Genomic DNA, 21,010 nt, shown 5'->3' with positions numbered 1-21,010 from the left:
TGGTTGGACTATAACTGAAAATCTCTGACACATTTAAAGCTTATCACCTTGTAGGGAGTCTATTACTAAAAAATACTTTTGTAGGTAGGTGAAATGGGTGAAATTATGTTTTTGAATCAGAGTCATTTTTAAGGCTGGAACTTGTCCAACATAAATAAATTTGTTGATATCTGAATAGAAGTAATTTAGTATATGATTTGTTACCATTTACAGATTTAAATGTCTATGTGGCAGTCACTCACTAATCATAAAAAAATGAATTATATGCTAAACATTTGTAAAACATTTTGATAAGCCAGAATGTTTTCAGACTCAGAGAACATAGGCTTAAAAACATGTTTCTCCTAAATTGAAATGCGTGTTAAGAACTGAATTTAGCCTCATTCCATCCCCAGTCCCCAGGCTGTGCTCATTAGAGATGCATTTACTGTTTTCTAAACTGAGCCTTGGAGCCAAAACCAAAGTTTACTGTTGATGTTTTTATCCAGTAATTAAGCTAGATTTTAGGTTGATAATGGGAAAAGGAAGGAAACAATTTAAGGACCTACTATGTACTGAGTGCTTTACTTATGATTTTAATTGTCTTCAAAATAAATCTATGCCATCAGTTAATTTATCTCCATTTTACCAGTGATGCAACTAAGACTCAGAATATATTTTGTCCATTTCATGCAGCATAAGAGTCAGTATTAAACATAAGGCCATTTCCAAAGGGCATGCTCCAGTTGGGAATAGTAAATCATGAATAAGGTTTTGGGGAAGCACAAGTTAAACTACCAATTGTAGTAAAATATTTTCTGCTGTTAGGACTACAGAGAGTAACCAGATTAGGGAGGGAAGACATCAGGCATCTAATGGATGAAACACCAGAAAGATAGGATATTTAGAATAAATAAGATCTCCAAAGTTTTTATTTTGAGATAATTTTAGATTCACATGTAGTTAGTTGTAAGGAATAATAGATACCCCTATTCTTTATCCATAGTACAATATCACAACTAGGAAATTCACATTGATACAATCCACTAGCCTTATTCAGAGCGTTCATTGTATGTATGTTTGTATGTATTTAGTTCCATGCAGTTATATCACATATAGAGATTTCTGTGGTCACCATCAGTCAAGATACACAACAGTTGCATTAAAAGGATCCCACATGGTACCTTTTTGTATCCCTACTCACTCCTTCCATCTACCTGCCTCCTCTGACAACCACTATAATTTGTCATTTCAAGAATACTACGCAAATGGAATCATGTAGTATGTAACCTTTGGCATTTAGCTTTTTCTTCCCTTCAGCGTTACTCCCTTGACATCCCTCAAAGCTGTTGCATGTATTGATAGTTTGTTCCTTTTTATTGCATAGTAACATTCCATAGTATTTTTTTAGTCATTTTTAGTCATTTACCCATTGAAGGGCATTTAGGTTGTTTCCAGTTTGGGCTATTTATGAACAAAGATGCTAGATGCTACAATCATTTATGTACAAGTTTTTGTATGAGCATGAGTTTTCATTTCCCTGAGATAACTGTCCAAGAGTGCAATTGCTGGGTCAAAGGATAAGTGTATTTTTAGTTTTATAAGAAACTGCAGTACTCTTTTCTGGAATGGTTGTAACATTTGACATTCCCATCAGCAAAGTCTGAGTAAATCAGTTTCTCTGCATTGTCATTTGGTGGTGTCAATATTTTTTATTTTAGCTATTCTGATAAGTATGTAGTGATGTCTCATTATGGTTTTAATTTGTATTTCCGTAATGGTTAGTGAGGTTTAACAGTTTCATGTGCTTATTATTAGCCATATGTATGTGTTCTTTAGTGGAATCTCCTTTCCTATCTTTTGCCCATTTTCTAATTGAATTGTTTAGGTTTTTACTGCTGAATTGTACACATTCGAATCTTTTGTTGGATATGTGGTTTGCAAATAATTTTCTCCCAGTCTGTAGTTTGTCTTTTCATCCAGTTAACAGAGTTGCAGAGCAGAAGTTTTTAATTTTGATGTGATTCGATTTATCAGTTTCTCCTTCTATGAATTGTGCTTTTGGTCTGAATTCTAAGATCTCTTTGCCTAGCTCTGTGTTCTGAAGATTCTCTGCTGTTTTTCTTTTCTGAAAATTTTATAGCATTATGTTTTGTATTGAAGTCTGTGATCCATTTTGAATTTATTTTTGGATAACATAGGAGTTTAGGTCAAGATGGTGGTCATCCTTCTCCTCCCCCTTCTCCCCCTCTCTCTTCCTTGCCTCCTCCCTTTCTTCCTGCTTCTCTTCCTGCTCTTCTTCCTCTCTTCTTCCTCCTCCCCTTTCCTGCTTCTCCCCCTTCCTTCTTTCTCCCACCTCCTCCTTCCTCCTCCTTACTTTCTTCTTCTTCTTTCTTTTCTTTCGTCTTCACATGCCCTACATAGTGGTTTTAAGAGCTATAGTGCCTTCTCAGTCTGAATCCAAAGTGATTGCAGTAGTAAAAGTCACTGCTGGTTCATGAACAACCTGCTCCATGTTAACCTCCTCTTCTTCCTAAAATGTTTAGTCAAGGGAGCCCCTGAAGCTGCGAATACAAACCAAAACTGTTCCGGAAGAGCAGCACAGTTTTTTCAACTCAGAAATGTAAAATTGTCTTGCTTATCATGACCTCTTCTGAAAAGTATTCTAACAATGAAACAAAAAACATATCGTAAAATGCTGAAATATGATCTTGGGAGTATGCATAGGAACAGTGGCACAAGGACGAAGTCAGTGGTGCTCAGTGATTTGTAACTAGGAAATGAGAGATAGAGAGAGAGAGGAGAACGGAGAGAAGAGGCGGTGGGAGCAGGGAGAGACAGACAGACACAGACAGAGAAACACTGACTGACAAACCTGTAGTTTAGCTCTTACAATAAGGTGGAAGCCAGAAATGGTCAAGCTATGAAAAGCAAAAGGCAAACCAAAGAGAGAAGAACCCCCTTCAGCCTGTCATCAGAAAAGAGCCATCCAAAGTTATACATCTTTTCAAATGCCTTCTGACTTAACTGTGGAATTATCAAGTGGAATTAGCAACAGAACTTACTTGAAAGCCAGTTTCTGACAATACAGAGCAGAGTTCTCTGGAGCAGCATACTTAAGAGCAGTCCAAGTAAGATCTCTGGAGAGAAGGATAAAATGTCAGGCCAAGGGTGAGGCCAAATTGATGCAATCTCAGTTTTCTCTAAACTAAATTATACCGCCTTACATAAATCTCAACTAGTGTTCCGAGGAAGTCAAAAGGAAAATTTACCCTAATGTTGTGCCTGCTGCCACAATTATATATCTGAAACCCTAAAAACTGCTTTTTAGACTGTTTCCCCCTTCCACATTGCCTTTTTCCTCCTGAGTAGTTAAATAGCCAATGTTTTCTTTGTGTGCTATCTTATCATGTGGTTTCATAATCCTTGCATGACTGTGTTTGGTAAATAGTCCTTTGTCAAACCTGTTTTGTTGATGTTTTGCTCTTTAAGTTTAACATCAAAGTAAAGTTTAAAATACCCTATTTTAATAATTTTTGATCGAAATTAGTGATTTGAGGGTCATCCAGTCTTTCCTTTCTTATAATTTATCTTGAAATATGCCTGTGTAACTCTTAAGTAGAGGAGTGGATTTAATACTACTATTAGATAGAGTAATTCTGGATAAGACCTGATTAAGTTTTTGGATTTTCTGACCCTGGTCCACCTGGTTTTCAGGTGCTTCAGGACAGTTTTATACCAGTTGTTAAATCTAGATTGAATGATTTGTGAAACTTTTTCACAAATGATTTTACAAATAATTTATATATGCAAAATTAATATATGTCTATATTAATTTCTTGATCCCTGACAGATCTGGAAAACCAAATGAAAAACTGAATTACTAAAGCAAATTATGCGTTCTGTGTACTATTTGTACTGTCTGCAATTTATACTATCCTCTGGGGTGACTGTCATGTGTCATTTGTTACACACTTGCTGACTCTTCCTTCCCCTTGTAGTTAGAATGCAACATTTTCTTTAGTATTGCCACACAGGGCTCTCTTCTTACACACTTGCTTGACATTATTTGGCTTTTGTGATTTCCGAGTAGGTCCTTGTATGCTATTGGTTGAAGGTTCTTTGAAAGCATTTTTTCAGGATCAAGGGTTAATTGAAGATATCCGAAATACATCTGTAGTTGAACCAAATGGTGTTTTGTGGGAGGTTTACTTTTCCCCTCTGAAAAGGTGTGAGAGAGCCTCAGAGTAAACAGTGAGTAATATAAACACAGACACAGACCAGGTGTTCATGTAGGTCACCTCCCCTATTCCCTGGTTGTCATGAAAAGCAGAACTACTGCTCCTACCTCCGCTTTCCTCTTAACCCAGCCTTTCAGAGCAGCAGTAGGAGCCAGCACCACCTCTGTCATCATTCTCAGTGACAATGGATGCAAAGTGTAGAACATTTCTTAGGTCCCATCTCCAGCCTCTGCCCTGGCAATTCTTCACCCTTTAACCTCTGACCCAGAAGCAGAACACCTAGTGTTTGCAATTCACTGCAGTGTATAACCTCTGGCAGGTTTTCTAAGCTTCCTTTACCTTACATTTCTTCAGTTGTTAAATGTGGCTAAAAATAACCAACTAACAAGATGGTTTTGAAGAAGGAGACATCCCAACCAGCCAGAACTGTAGAGAAGCTCAAATGGAACCCAGCAAGGAGGGCCAGAGCTGAACAGGTGGTCCCCGTATTCTCTTTTCCATGGCAGAGGAGATTTGAACCCACTGTATAGCTTTCTCTGTTGTGTGCATAGTACACTTTGTAGCTTTTGCGTTCAAGTAAGGAATGAAACCAAGATGGCTGTGAAGATTGAGGGTAATATATGAACTGTGCCTGGCACAGTGAGTACTCATACATTCCTTTAATAACAAATTATTCCTGATCACCTAATTTTCATCTTGACATCCCGCTTTCAGCCCGTGAGCTGCTCCTATTGTTCAGATCTGGGAAGAAGGAACAATTGTGACAATCCAAATTGGAATCATATCATTTCCCAAAGACACTTTGCTATAAGCACAATTGGTTAGGCTCTGGGATATAATGAAGTAGAGTTATATAGTCAAAGGGCCTTGAGAAATCTAACAGCCTTTTATTTAACAGTTGGACCCTAAGCCCATGAAGGTGAAAGGTCCATGATAGGCTGGCTCTATCCCAGGGTACTTTTAGATATATTAATTGGTAATCAGAGCCTCACCACTTGGGTGGCTTGACAAACCGTCATGTCTCAGATTGACGTGCCAGTGATACTGACCCCCTCGGTCCTCAGGGTGGCCAGGCAGGGATTGCATTTGTCAGAGACCTGGGCTGGTCATCTTTAGCTATGATCAGCATCTTACCCCAGGGATGAGTAGAAGTATTATCATCTTTGTGCATGCCTTGGTATGAAAAAGCCTTTTGTAAAACTGATCCAGATTATCTTCACACCAAATATCTGATTTAAAAAAATTCGTCTCTAAATATAATTTGACTGCTATGGTAATTTATACTCAAAGGGGTTGAATAACTTCACTGAGATAAAAGTAGGCATGTCAGGATTTGAACTCAGGTCTTCTCCACGCAGAGCTTATGCTCTGCAGTGCTGCCATGCACCACTTTAGTGGCAAAACGGGGCTTGTAGAACACAGGTCACCTGACCTGCTGCTACTCACAGCATGGGTTGCATAGATTTCTGTGGGCAGTCCTCACAGCTGAACATTAATTTACACCAGTGTAAATTAATTAGGAGAAATGCATCATGGGTTCTAAAGATCTAACTTACAAGTGACCTTTTCAAAAGTAATTTGTTTATAACTTGACAACATCCCATAATCCATGTCTTATCAACTTATTCATCCATAATATGGTTAATGTCAGAGTATCAACCTACCAGGCCAATAGGAAACATGCAGCCTGTAATACTTCACCTGTGTAAGTCAGGGTGTTGCATTACAGTGATCCACTTTACTCCCTAAGATTACATCTTGTCCAAAAAGAGTAGATGCCCATGATAGAAATGAATGCAGAAATAATTCTGTGCAAAAAGCCTTCCTTTGCCCTCTTGGTCAAATACAGAGTCTGAGGTCCAGTGGAAGGCATCACGTGGATGGATCTGGGTGGTTGATCTGCAGCACTGGTGGAACACAAAGGGGTACGCTCCTTGTCTCCAGCCCCATAGAGGCAGCCTTTGAACCCTAGGAAGCAGCCATCTCTTTGTGGTTTGCCAGTGCCAAGAATGATTATACCACGTGGGTGGAGTGGTGTGATGTGAACTCTTGCCCTTTCTTTAGTTAACTGTAGATTGTTTTTTCCTGCTGGCCAAGGGCTGTTAGAGATTTATCATCTTAAATCATCTTTAGTATGTCTGACATTTGAGGAGAAATTTATTACCCATTGTTGGATTCAGATACTCAGTCATAGCACAGTTTTAGTTGTGTTGATACATAAAAAGCAAATAGAACAGTTTTAAGTACTTGCTAAATATTAGCTTTATACTTTCTTAATATTTGGTCATTTTATTCTATCAGTTTCACTATGCATACTGATTCTAATACAAGTTATTAATAATAGCAGTTGTTGGTACTTTATGAAGTAATTTCACAAGCATTCTGTTTATCCTTAAAATGATCCTACAAATAAATATAAATGCAGGTAATGAATCTGTTGTTCAGGAGGTGAAATAACTTACCCCAAATCACTTGGCCTTTAAATGGAGGTCCTGAGCCCCGAATCCCTGTCTGCTGTGTCTGTATCTCTGAGTGTTATTCTTCATGTTACCTCAGTTTACGTTGCACTAAGTATTAGTGTCTACTTTGTCCAAAAGGGGGATTAGAATATGCTGTTAGGGCCAAGCATGGTGGCCCATGCCTGTAGTCCCAGCACTTTGGGAGACTGAGGCAAGCAGATCACTTGAGGTCAGGAGTTTGAGACCAGCCTCGCCAACATAGTGAAACCCTGTCTCTACTAAAAATACAAAAATTAGCTGGGCGTGGTGGCACAGGCCTGTAATCCCAGCTACATGGGAGAAACTGAGGCAAGAGAATCACTTGAACCCAGGAGGCGGAGGTTACAGTGACCTGAGATTGCTCCACTGCCCTCCAACCTGGGCAACAGAGCAAGACTTCATCTCAAAAAAAACAAAAACAAAAACAAACAAACAAACAAACAAAAAACATGCTGTTAGCATCATAATGTGATAAAAAGAAAAAAAAAATGTATATGGGCGTGGAAGGAGAATGTTACAGTTGACTTTACCAGAAACATTATTGGATTTCAATTTCAAAGCACCATCCATCTGAGATGAAGCGATCCACAGCACTGCTCAAGGACACTGTCTTGCATGATTTCTGTAGCTCTTATTTGTTTATTGGGTTTACAGTCAATCTCCCTGCAAATGGACATCTGGAAGGTGGAGAGTCTCCGATCATTCATTGTTCTTTCAAGAATATTCTTTCATTCTTCATGATCATTAATTCAATTGTTCATTATTCTTTCACTATTCAATAGTGGTTGGCATACAGCAAGTGTTAAATACTTGTCGATCAACTGACAGAATATTCAAAACAGTTTCTTTAATGTAGGATATAAATGGTTTGTGAATTGTAATTTTTATCACAACAAATTTTTCAGTATTCAGCAATTTTATTAATCTTAAAAATATTGAGAATATTTCAAAACCATTTCCTTTGAAAAAGCTGCTAGTACCTTATTTGACAGTATTACAAATTACTAACTAAACTGTTGCATGAGCCGTAATGTTAAGGCTTATGTTTTCTATTTTTTCGATTGAGTTCAGACCAGGCAACTCTTAACTGAATATTTACGAATTGCTTGACATTCATTACTGGGAAAAATATCCATGGTCAAGTTTTATCTGCTAATGTTTTCAGGAAATCATTAACTTTTTTCTAAAGATTAAAAAAAAGGCTTATAAACATTCAGCCATTAATAGTTAGACTCATGCTTTTTGCTTCATTTTTGAGGAACAGGCTGTTACTTAATTATGTGTAAAACACTACAAGCTGTGGGTTATAACCCATTAGGGTCTCATGAAATCAGTTTAGTGGGTACAAAACAGCATTTTTTTTTTTAAATGGAACAGAACAGAATAGATTAGACTGGACTAAGGTGGACTGAAATAGAAGATATCAGAATGTGTTGTATGTAGTAAGAATAAATATTCGTTCATGAAAACTATTTTAAATGTTTATAAGTATGTACATATTGAATCACAGTTTAAATTTTTTTTATTATGGGCCAGCATTAAAAAAATGACCCCTTGATTTAGACGATTCTTTGATTGTTAGCATATTGGGAGTGAGGGGTTTTTTATCATTGAAAAATGAATTTATTTGAAAATTATTCATCTAACACACACTGGCTGATTGGCAGCTGTCCATAAAGTGCCCATTCAGTAAGTATACTTTCCCACGGTACAGTTTAATGGGTTCCTACAAACCAATTTCAATGAATAAGCACAAGCATGTTTCTGTTTAACCTGAAATCCCAGACTGATTGGTCATTCCAAATCCTGATTCAAGAACAGTAAAGTCATCTCACAAAACCCCCAGATGGAACTATTGTGGTGAAACTTGGGAGACTTTTGCTTTTGGACCTCCTGCAGGTTTCTTCTCTGTAGAACTACTTACTACTGTGGGGCTTTGGGTCTAGTTTTCCCCAAAATGGAAATAATAGTAACTACCTTATAAGGTTATTGAGAGGATGGAATGAATTAAAATATATGAAGTCTTTAGAATAATACTTTAAAAAATAAGCACTAAACAATTTTCATGTAAAAGCTTGCTACCTAAATGGCGAATACAGGAATAAATGAGAAAAAATATGAATATATAGATACAACTGTTGGGTAAATTTCAGGGAGTTTATAAATCCCCTAAAACTTGTCAGTAAACCTGCTCTAGTCGTATCTTTCAGTGAAAGGTCCAATATTCCAGGCTCCAAGACAGATTCCAGGGAAAGAAAAGTGATTTAAACTGTCTCCTCTCCTCCCCCTCTTTTTTTTTTTTTTTTTTTTTTCCTGAGACGGAGTCTCGCTCTGCCACCCAGGCTGGAGTGCAGTGACGCTATCTCGGCTCACTGCAAGCTCCGCCTCCCGGGTTCAGGCCATTCTCCTGCCTCAGCCTCCCGAGTAGCCTAGGACTACAGGCCCGCCACCTAGCCCGACTAATTTTTTTTTTTTTTTTTTTTGTATTTTTAGTAGAGACTGGGTTTCACGTGTTAGTTAGGATGATCTCAATCTCCTGACCTGCGTGATCTGCCATGTGGCCTTCCAAAGTGCACAGGATTACAGGCGTGAGCCACCACCCCCGGCCTCTTCTCCCCTTTTTACTGGTGTTGCTGACAGCTGAGGAAGACTTCAGCTCAACTGACTCCTGGATTTGGACTTAAACTTGGTACTGTTGGCTTGAAACAACTTGTGTCGTATTGCTGTGGACTGAACGTTTTAATCACCCGCCAAAATTCCTATGTTGAAATTCTAAATCGCCAATGTGATGGTATTTGGAGGTGGCTTTTTGGAGCTAATTAAGTCATGAGGCTGGAGCCTTCATGATAGGATTAGTGCCCTTATTAGAAGAAATACAAGAAAGATGCACACTCTCTCACTACCATGGAAAGACACAGCAAGAAGGTGCCATCTGTAAACCTGGAATTTGGTCCATCCAGGAACCAGATCACTCCAGCATCTAGATCTGGGACTTCCTAGCCTCTGAAACTGCAAGAAATAAATGTTCGTTATTTGAGCCACCCAGTCTATGTTTTTATTATGAGCAGTGCAAACTGAGTAAGACACACATGTATTTGAAACCTTTCATGGTTGCTGGTACAGCAACTCTTCAGCAAGAGAAAATTGAGTTCAGAACCAGAAAATGCTTTGTGTGCTCCCAGCTCTGAAGCTTCATAGTTTATGCAATTAAGCTGTTGGTGATTTTTGTCGAAATTTTCCTTTCTTTTCCCCTAAAATTCACATCTGAAAATTCCAAACAATCTTCACCCCCTCTGCCCTCATACGTCAAGTGCTAATTGCATATCCTCCTACGCATCTTGCTGGATTAGTATTCCTGGGCAGAGCTCAGATATGTCACTTATGTGTTCCTTCTTCTTTCCGGCATTTGAGGTTCTGCACAATATGCTCCTTCCTCCCCTCCTGTCTTTATCTCTTGTTTTGTTTTTCTGTGCATTTCTTATTACACTTTGTCCCCTCAGAACTATGCCTTCTGTATACAAAGCACTACTCTTCTCTATACTCTCCTTAAATATAGCAATGTACATATCACTCTGTCACACCCATCTTTAATTGTGACACTGTCTTCTTGAGGCCATTCCTATTTTATTTCTCTCCCCCCACCCAACACACACAACTACATGATCCCTCTCTTGCCACTGGACTGTGAGGGTGTCGGGGAACTTTCTTATGCCTCCTTTGGGGCCGTTAACACTGTTTGTCTTGGGATGCACCCAGTAACACTCTCATCTCTGCCTTATTTATCTGTTGTCATTTATTGTCAGATCTTTTTTATATTTATCTTTCTCACAGGGTCTAGCCCTGTACCCAGCACCTACCAGTCATTCACTATGACTAAATAGCTAACATTTGCTGAATTTACCATGTACCAGAGACTGGTGTTCTCATGTAATCTCATAATTACCTTATGGAGTAGGTCGTGTTAACATCCTGACGGCAGATAAAGATGTTAAGCCTATAGATGTTATGTAACTTGCCCAAGGTCACATAACTATGTAGTGGTAGATCCACGTCTCAGCCCAGGTATGCCTGACCTCACAGCCCACACCCTTAAATCATTATGGCTGTATTTGTCAGTAAGCTATGTTGAATTGAATTTTCTAGAACCTATTAGTTCTCAATCTAATTGGGAATCACTGGCCTAAATGACAGAATGGTTAGAAATATCTTTAATAACTAAACGGATATTTTCTGATTGTCAGTACAAAGGTATTAGGAACTTTGGAACAAACTAGAGAAGCTCTACTCTACCAGGGAAACTTGGGAATTCCCTACATACCGGCAAAAAATGTCAGCAATCTCCTGAGCTTACCTTTTTGGAGTGTGGCAAGCATGTCTCTGTTATTGCCTCTCTAGATTCAGAGTTGAAGGCCCCAACAAGCAAAATTCTCCCAGCTTGGTCATTTCTATTGTAAAAGTGAAGACCTGATTCTTGAGCCAGTAGGCACTTGTTCACACATATTTACTTCCGTTTTTCTTTATCATTTCAAATAAAGTTTGCACAAACAAAATGGTTAGGGCTTCAGGTTTTTTCCACACTCATTTTTGTGGTGTATTACACCAGTGAACATTCAACAGCCTTGCCTACTTGTTTTAATGTTTTACTTCTCACACATAAATGAAAATGGTAATGAATGAAAAAGAGAGTGGCCAAGGTTTCCAAGACGTAGCAAGATACAGGTTGGCTCATGGTTTGCAAATGTGATTTACCACCAAGTAAAGTGAAGTCAGATGTGTCAACAACATGGAGCATGTAGAGTGTTCTAAGCCCAAGAAGAGAAGATGAGTTAGTTGGATTGGGGACCTCCTGGATCTCTTCCCAAAGCAAGACAGGATCTAGTATCTAAGAATATGGTGGAGACCAAGAAAAGGGTCTTTTCTCAATAATTCTGCTGTTAGAACCATGCAACTGATTTTATTTGGAGAGTCAAAAATGACTTTTAGGTGGGGACATCATGGACTGAAATGATAAATGTAGCTTGACGGTCGTGAGTCAAGAATTGTTCAGGTGTGGAGAACGGAGAATATGAAGTAAATTTAAATATAGAAGAACCAGAGAACAAGACTATTAATTACAACAATGAAAATGTTATATGGTATTTCTTAGTGTACTTACGGAATACTTGACAGACTAGATGGCCAAACTTTGACCATTTAAACTTAGGAAGCAGTTAAATTAGAGGCTATTTATTCATGTTTTAAATATTCTTTACTACATTTTAAAACTCAGTGATTTTTCTAAATCATTCTATGTCTTTTTAAAATACAATTTGCACATATATTTTCTGAACAAATCTATTCTACAAAGAAGAATAGAATCAAAATTGATTGGCCCAGTGCGATGGCTCATGCCTGTATTCCCAGCACTTTGGGAGGCTGAAGCAGGTGGATCACCTGAGGTCAGGAGTTCAAGACCAGCCTGGCCAACATGGTAAAACCCTGTCTCTAATAAAACTACAAAAAATTAGCTGGGCGAGGTGCTGGACGCCTGTAATCCCAGCTACTCAGGAGGCAGAAGCAGAAGAATCGCTTGAACCCAGGAGGTGGACATTGCAGGGAGTTGAGATTGAGCCATTGTACTCCAGCCTGGGTGACAAGAGCGAACTCCATCTCAAAAAGAATTTTAATTGATCAGCCAGACACAGTGGCTCACACCTGTAATCTCAGCATTTTGAGAGGCCTAGGTGGGAGGAGTGCTGGAGACCAGGAGTTTGAGACCAGCCTAGGCAACATAGTGAGACCCTGTCTCTACAAAAAAAAAAAAAAAAGGCCAGACATGACAGCACAGCACATGCCTGTAACCCTAGCTACTCAGAAGGAGAGGTGAAAAGATAGCTTGGGTATTGGAGGTTACAGTGAGCTATTACCATGCCATTCCAGCCTGAGCAACAAAGCAAGATTCTGTCTCAAGAAAAACCCCACAATTTTTTACAAAGCCAAACCACACATAAAATTGATTGATTTTACTTTTGAATATGTGGAGTGACTTAAATCAAATCACTGTCATGGATAATTTGAGTGAAGTTATTAATCATTCCATTAATTTTTCCTGTGTATGTGAGAATATATTACTGTTGATTATGGCACCTGTGGTGCATGTACTTCACGATTTAGAGCTGGAAGAGCTTTTGTTATAGAAGTTGCTTAATAGATAATATAAAGCAGATGAATTTTGATAGTTCAGATTAATTTTGTTAGCATAGCAGAAAGCTGAACGGTAATTTGGTTATTTTATTTTCAGAAGGTAATGGCAGCAGATGCTGGTAAGGTCACTGGGGACTGAGCAATTTCCATTTCAGTGGCTCCATCATCTTTTTTTTCTTTTAAGGGAGTTGGACAGGGAGGTAGTTCCTTCTACTGTGCCAAGTCAACTGCTGTCACTAGACAATGAGAGAAATTTAATTTTTTAAACCACAACTCTAAGTTTATATAATCTGGATATTTTTATTTTAGAAGGGTAGATATATTTTAAATGTAAAAACAGGTATATACACACACATACATATATATGCAAACATTTTTCTTTGAAAAGAGTATGGATTTTTAAAATATAAAAATTAGTTGAAAGCCCACATATATTCACATTTAAGCACACTTTATAAGAAATGGCATTATTTTGGCTGGGCTCGGTGGCTCACACCTGTAATCTCAGCACTTTGGGAGGCCAAGGTGAGCGGATTGCCTGAGCTCAGGAGTTCGAGACCAGCCTGGACAACACAGTGAAACACCGTCTCTACTAAAATTAAAAAAAAAAATGTAGCCGGGCGTGGCGGTGTGCATCTGTAGTCCTGGCTACTCGGAAGGCTGAGGCAGGAGAATTGCATGAACCTGAGAGGCGGAGGTTGCAGTGAGCCAAGATCCCACCACTGCACTCCAGCCTGGAAGACAGAGCAAGACTCTGTCTCTAAAAAACAAACAAAAAAAAGAAATGTCGTTATTTTAATGAATCATTGAAAATATAAAATAATAAAATTAATTGGGTTACAAATCCAACATATGTAATCTTTACTTCCTTCTTCCTGTTTGTTTTTAATGCATAGGAAAACCTTTCTGGGATTTTGAATAAAGACCATTTTGGTTTTTATATTAGCTGATGCAACTAGATATTTAAGACTTCTCCCAGTTCTTTCATGTAATTAAATGTAAGAATTTATGTAATATTCTTTATGTTATGAGGAGAAACATATGCATTGCTTGCATCTCAAAGAGACCTTATGTGCCTGTGCCTATTAAGCCCAGAGGGTAGATTAGTGAACAAAACAAATATGATCCTTGCCAGTACAGGGAATACTTTTCACAAATACATTGTCTTAGTTCATTTTGTGTTGCTTTAACAGAATATCACAGACTGGGTAATTTATAATGCACAGAAATTTATTTGGCTCACAGTTCTGGAGTCTGGGAAGTCCAAGAACATGGTGCCAGCATTTGACAAGGGCCTGCATGCTGTATCACCCCATGGTGGAAGGTGGGAGGGCAAGAAAGGGTGAGAGTGGGCCGGGCACGGTGGCTTATGCCTGTAATCCCAGCACTTTGGGAGTCTGAGGTGGGCGGATCATCTGAAGTCGGGAGTTCAAGACCAGCCTGACCAACATGGAGAAACCCTGTCTCTACTAAAAATACAAAATTAGCTGGACGTAGTGGTGCACACCTGTAATCTGGAGGCTGAGGCAGGAGAATTGCTTGAACCCTGGAGGCAGAGTTTGCGGTAAGCTGAGACCTGCGCCATTGCACTTCAGCATAGGCAACAAGAGCGAAACTCCATCACCAAAAAAAACAAAACAAAACAGAACAAAAACAAACATTGGTGAGAGTGAGCAAGCAAGAAAGCAAGAGAGGGCCAAACTCCCTTTTTTTGTTTTTTGGATTTTTTTTGAGGCAGAGTCTCGCTCTGTCGCCCAGGCTGGAGTGCAGTGGCGCGATCTCAGCTCACTGCAAGCTCCTCCTCCCAGGTTCACACCATTCTCCTGCCTCACCCTCCCGAGTAGCTGGGACTACAGGCCCAACTCACTTTTATAAAAATGCACTCTTCTGATAACCAGCACACTCCCACAATAATAACATTTATCCATTAATGAGGATGGAACCCACCTGGCCTAATCACCGCTTAACAGTGCCACCTCTTAATTCTGTCACAATGGCAATTACATTTCAACATGAGTTTTGTAGGGAATATTCAAACCATAGCAGACAATAAAGAAGAACATAAAATCCATATGTCATTATAAATGGCTGTATTTGCTATGAGGGAAAACAACAAGACATCATAAAAGAGAAGTGCAAGAGTGGTATCCACTTTAGACACAAGTTATGTTCAAGGACCTTTGGAGAAAAGGTCCTTTAATACTTTAAAGGTCATTTAATACTCATGTGTTAATGACTTTTAATGATCTTGGGTACAAGCAGGAGTTCACCAGGTAATCTGTGTGTTTAGGAGAAGGGATAGGGAGAGAGGGAAGGAAGGGAATATTCTAGGTAGGGAGAACCCTTAGATGAAAAGTCCTTAAAGTGACAAAAAGCTTGGCAGCTCCCTGGATCTGCAGGATGGCCAGTGTTCTTGAACACAGTGCTTTTTTGGGAGAAATGCACAGGCAATGTGAAGAGGTAGGCTGAGGCAGGTCATGCAGGGCCTTTTTGGCCATGTTTAGGAATTTGGATTGATGGATGCTAGATGGATGGAGCTAGATGGATGGAGGTGCCATTAACTGGAATGAGAAAACTGGAAAAACAACTATTTTGAGAGGGTATCTCAAGAATTTAATATGTTAAGTTTGAGATGCTTACAAGACAACCACTAAATACACAATTGGGTATGTGTAAATCTGGAGTGAAAACAGGATCTGGACTGAGATGGAAATGTCAGAGTTGTTGGCCTCAGCCATGGGAAAGGATGAGATCATATAGGGAGGGCATATAAAGTGAAAAAAGAACAGAACTAAGGAATGGGAACAGAATTGGGAAATTCCAACATTTGGTGGTCTAGTAGAGAAAGAGAAGTAGGATGAAATGCAGAAGAGATAGAATCACTGCAGCTGAGAGAATAGAGAATTTCAAGGAGTGAGTGATCAGCAGGTTTGCAAGTAGCTGAGAGGTAAATTAAGATGAGGACTGCAAAGTATCCATTAAGATCGACACTTGGAGGTCGCTGATAATCGATTAGATAAAAGCAGTTTCAGCACAGTGGTGGGAGAAGCCAGTTTGATGTGAATAGGAGGTAAGGGAGTGAAGACCAAGCTTCTAGGCAATTCTTTTGGGAAATTGGCTGGGCAGGGAAGCCAAATATTCAGGCCTTGGCAAGAGGAAGATGTGGGAGTCAAGGAATGGTGAGATTTTGAAGATGGAAGAGGAAGATGGGGTATTAGAGCATGCTTGTTGGCTAATGAAGATGGTCCATTAGAAAGGAATCCCTCAGGGATGTCTGCTTGAAGGCTGACGGTTACATAATGCCATGAGGATATTAACAAAGCAGTGAGGCAGGCGAGGAGCCATACTGGGATACATGCACCTAGACTGGCTGTCTAGGGCCTGTAATATGTTTTAGGTTTACTTGTGCGGATTGGTGGCACTGTGGGCTCTCTTTTTTGATTGCACACTCATGCTGTGCTAGGAGATTTACAAATATGACCTCACTATGGTATTAGTTTTCTCATTTTTATAGGCAAGGAAACAGGTTTGGAGTGGTTCAATAACTCCCCAAGTTCCACAGCTAGCAAATAATGGAGCCAGAGTCTCTTCCTACTTGTATCTAATTCCAAAGCCTTTATTCTTAACTACTACCTCCAAAGTGCCCTTTAAATGGAATGTAAAAATAATTAGAACATTCTCTTCCATAAGAGAATTTTTAATTGTAATATCTTAGATGAAAACATGAATTTAGAAATTTTAGAATTTATATTTAAATTTTTAATCTCTAAAAATAAAATTTAAAAGTGTAGACATTTTTCCATAAAAATTTTTATAACCATTGGTAGCAAATTATTACAGTATGTCCTCTTTATAATCCATGTCCAAAAGTATTCGAGCTCCTGTCTTAATTTTTTTTAGTAGAACTTTACATATTATTTTAAGGGACAGATGTACAATGCTAGGAGTTAGAGCACCTTGGTGGTATTAAGTTTTAACTTATTAACAGGAATTTTTAAAATAAACTATGTGACTGAATTTTAATATATTAGTGTATTAGTGTAGCCATGCTGTTATAAGTGAGGACCGGCCGGGCGCGGTGGCTCAAGCCTGTAATCCCAGCACTTTGGGAGGCCAAGACGGGCGGATCACAAGGTCAGGAGATGGAGACCATCCTGGCTAACATGGTGAAACCCCGTCTCTACTAAAAAATACAAGAAACCTAGCCAGGCGAGGTGGCGGGCGCCTGTAGTCCCAGCTTCTCAGGAGGCTGAGGCAGGAGAATGGCGTAAACCCGGGAGGCAGAGCTTGCAGTGAGCCGAGATCACGCCACTGCACTCCAGCCTGGGAGACAGAGGGAGACTCCGTCTCGGAAAAAAAAAAAGTGAGGACCAATCATGTCTGTTTTAAATGAAGGATGCTAATCTTAAGGCTGTAAGCAGTGACATCTGTGTAGGAACTTGATATGCAATGGTTTGTTGAGAATAGTTGGGTGTGCTGCAGCATCCTCTCCTACAAAGGAAGCCACTAGCAAAGACGTTCCTGTGTGTTTTCAAGTAAACAACCTGTGGTGAAGTGGTTATGTCTGTGTAGATCTGATAACAACTAGTAAATTTCTTTTCCTGCATTCACAATTCTAATTTAGTGCACTGTCTCACAGTGGCTTCAGCTTATAGTCATATCATATGAGGAACTTCCGTCCCCCTCTAAGAGTATAGAAGTACCAGGTAATATAGTAATAATGCCCTGGGATCCTAGAAGTAATTGAGAGATTAGAAAGAAAACACAGCATTTTCTTTTCCAAGTGTCAGGTTCATGTTAACTTGGTATTTTTCTTCTTCCACTTACCGCCTTAATACAGGCACCGTGCCTAATTTCAGAATTATAAATCTTTTAGTCGAAATACGGAGGTCATGCTAGATTTGGAATCTCCACTGCCTTTGACAAATAGAACGTTTTCAGCCTGGACTTGAACTTTTCGAACTATAACAATGTCTCAAGGACCCTCAAGGCTGCTCATTTCTTGTCTGAAAAACTCTTGTTAGTGGGAAGTTGTTTTTAAATCTTTGGTTAAATTTTATTTCCTTTCAGCTTACTCTATTTATTCCGTGTTACTTCGAATCCATACAGAATAAATCCAATCCATCTTTCATATATTATCATTGCATGTGTTTAAAGACGACATCATGTTCTCCCTGAACCTTTTCCAGGATGAGTATCATAAGTTTCTAAATCTCTCCACCTAAGATGGAGTTTTCAGATTCTTTGCCATCTTAATATGACCTGATTAATGCAAGTATAAGAATATTAGGCCAGGCAAGGTGGCTTACACCTGTAATCCCAGCACTTTGGGAGGCTGAGGTGGAAGGATTGCTTGAGGCCAGAAGTTCAAGATCAGCCTGGGCAACATAGTGAGACCCTGTGTCTACAAAAAAATTTTTTTAATTACCAGGCATGGTGGTGAGCGCCTGTAGTCCCAGTTACTGGCGGCGACCTAGGGGTTGGGGCACTGAGGTGGGAGGATTGCTGGAGCCCGAGATGTCAACGCTGCAGTGAGCTTTAATCATGCCACTGCACTCCAGCTTGGGTGACAAAGTGAGACCCTGTGTCTCTCTATGTATTTTTTATGTGTATGTGTGTGTGTGTGTGTGTGTGTAATTATCCTTTACTTTTATTAAGAAAGCATCACATTTTATTATTATGTTCACAGCTTATGCTCATAGTGAGGGGGGAGAAGTGTTTTTTCATCTGAATTGGAATTTTGTCTTGTTTGTTTTCTATTATTCTATTTTCCAGGAATTTCGAAGCCTGATTTTTAACATTGAACATATTTTCTCCCTAGATTGCGTAAGATATGCAACTTGAATAGTGTGTATTATGTTCTTATCCAAGAAGTTGATTAAAAGGCTGAATTGGAAAGCTTTATGCATTATGGCGTATTAGTACTGTCAGTACATGAAATAGTTATCGTTAAGTATTTCAGTTTGCTATAAATCAATTTTCTCTAGGTTAACCAAATTCTCTAGTCCAGCTGCTTCCATCTTACCTTAAGAAAGGTAGTGACATTTTCAGGGGCCTTAGTGAAATCTTTCTATACTACCTCCTGTGACTGGCCCATCAATATGCCAAATCTAGCCCAACCAAAACAGATAATTATGTTCATTTAGAGTCACTCATTTTAGTGTACCTCTAGTGGTTCCTGGAAGTCAATAATTTATCTTCAAATAATCACAAATGATTAATGAGCTATCAGTTTATTTTTCCGAAAGTTGATATCAAGCTACTCAGAGCATTTCCAAATTTGGCATTTCTTTTGAAAACCAGGTGGTTGTTGTTTTTTTCCTACTTCTGATTTTCTTTCTCTGTGATTCTTCTGAGATTACTGGTAATGCTACTGCAACTCAGAGGGTTGCTTTAACAGGACTAGAGACTTCATCCTGGATTTCACTTTCTTCTTAGCCATAGATATGTCATCCTTTTTAGTTTTTTGCCTATTCTCTTTGCTAAAGCTGAAAATAGGATTGAACTGGACCTGTTTTCTCTTTCTTACAGCTTAACTTCACCCAGTGGGCCTATTGCTTCTTGCCTCTTCAGCCTCTCGGCATCCTTATAATTTTCTCATTACTTTTCCTTTGCATTGTTTACAAACTTCTGCTCATGCTGAGCTTTCACTTTCTATGCTTGTTCCTATAGACTTCTGTCATTTGCTTTTTGCTTTTGTTTGAGCTCTATTATGTGCCTTCTCGCACTCCCCTATATGCCTACCCATTAGAAACTTGAGTTTATTGGGCTCTATTTGTTTCTTGAAATGCTTTCAGCGTTGGTTCTTCCACAGACTCATTTGTGGTGGAGTTGACAGAATTTGTTTTGGAAGAACATATTATCCCTCGTGAGCCATTTCTCTTATAGTCTCTGGCCATGAGATCGTACACATTCCATGTCCTTGCAAACATTTGTAGGAATGCACAATCTGATGTAATAGCAAAATGCTTATATAGTAGCAGCAATGGGATAAATACTAGAAACGAGGTGACTGCCAAGTGCTAAGGGTATAGAGCAGAAGAAATGACTGTTGAAAAGATGCTGTATGTCATAAAAGAGGTGACTTGGCTGTCTTGAGATGTGAGTGAAAGTTTGCTATGAGGAAGGAAGAGAGTTTCAGGCAGAGAAGAGACAGTGTGCAGATGCATGGGCCCATGTTAGTGCATGGGATTTGCCTGTGACTGGGAGACTGAGAGAGATTCCTTATAATCTTTGAGAGAAGTCCATTGTTTGGGTCAGTTCTTTTTTTTTTTTTTTTTTTTTTTTTTTTTTTTTTTTTTGACACAGAGTGTCACTCTATTGCCCAGGCTGGAATACAATGGTGCAATCTCGATTCACTGCAACCTCCGCCTCCCAGGTTCAAACAATTCTCCTGCCTCAGCCTCCCCCAGTAGCTGGGACTACAGGTGGGCGCCACCACTCCTTGCCAATTTTTGTATTTTTAATAGGGACGTGGTTTCGCTATGTTAGCCAGGCTGGTCTCGAACTCCTGACCTCAGATGATCTGCCCACTTTGGCCTACCAAAGTGCTGGGATTACAGGCGTGAGCCACCATGCCGGACTTGTTTGCGTCAATTCTTTCACAGTGTTATCTGCTGTATACTTCTGTATCCTCCTTTTGATCGACAGTTAAAATCTTCACCTAGAAAATAAGAAGAAACATCATTGATCCAGATCTATAAGATTTCTACCAAGAATTTCAAAGGCACTAGGGAATCATTTCAGGTTTCTTCTGCGACAGTCAATCTCTTGATCATGTGTCTGGACAATTTCCTCTTGAGTGATGGTTATGATAATTTTTAGGAGGCTCTCTACCACTTTGTCATTTTGTACGCTAAACCTGCCTAACCCTACCCAGCTCAAATTTTGGTTGCTTTTGTTCCCCTGCTAGGGAGCCCGCAAATACTTTACTCTCTTTTAACTACTTAAAGGGTTAACAAAACAAGCAGTAAATTATTTTATTATTTGCTGGGCAAGAGGACACATACAGGTTCATTGGTAATGCTACTTAGAGATTGAAGTTTGCACCCTGGATAGGGGAAATGAGCTTGCAGCCTGGATAGAGGAAATGAGTCCAGAAGGCCACAA

General features: G+C 39.2%; 1 protein-coding gene across 8 annotated transcripts in view; it reads left to right on the top strand.

Moving 5' to 3' along the window:
• NCOA7 (nuclear receptor coactivator 7) overlaps positions 1 to 21,010 on the top strand; it is a 155,674-nt gene that overhangs the window by 35,464 nt on the left and 99,200 nt on the right. The window lies entirely within an intron of this gene.

The sequence above is a fragment of the Papio anubis genome, chromosome 6, assembly GCF_008728515.1.
Source record: "Papio anubis isolate 15944 chromosome 6, Panubis1.0, whole genome shotgun sequence".
Lineage (NCBI taxonomy): Eukaryota > Metazoa > Chordata > Mammalia > Primates > Cercopithecidae > Papio > Papio anubis.
The sequence above is the reverse complement of the archived record's forward strand: the minus strand, read 5'-3'. Positions and strand labels throughout refer to the sequence as shown.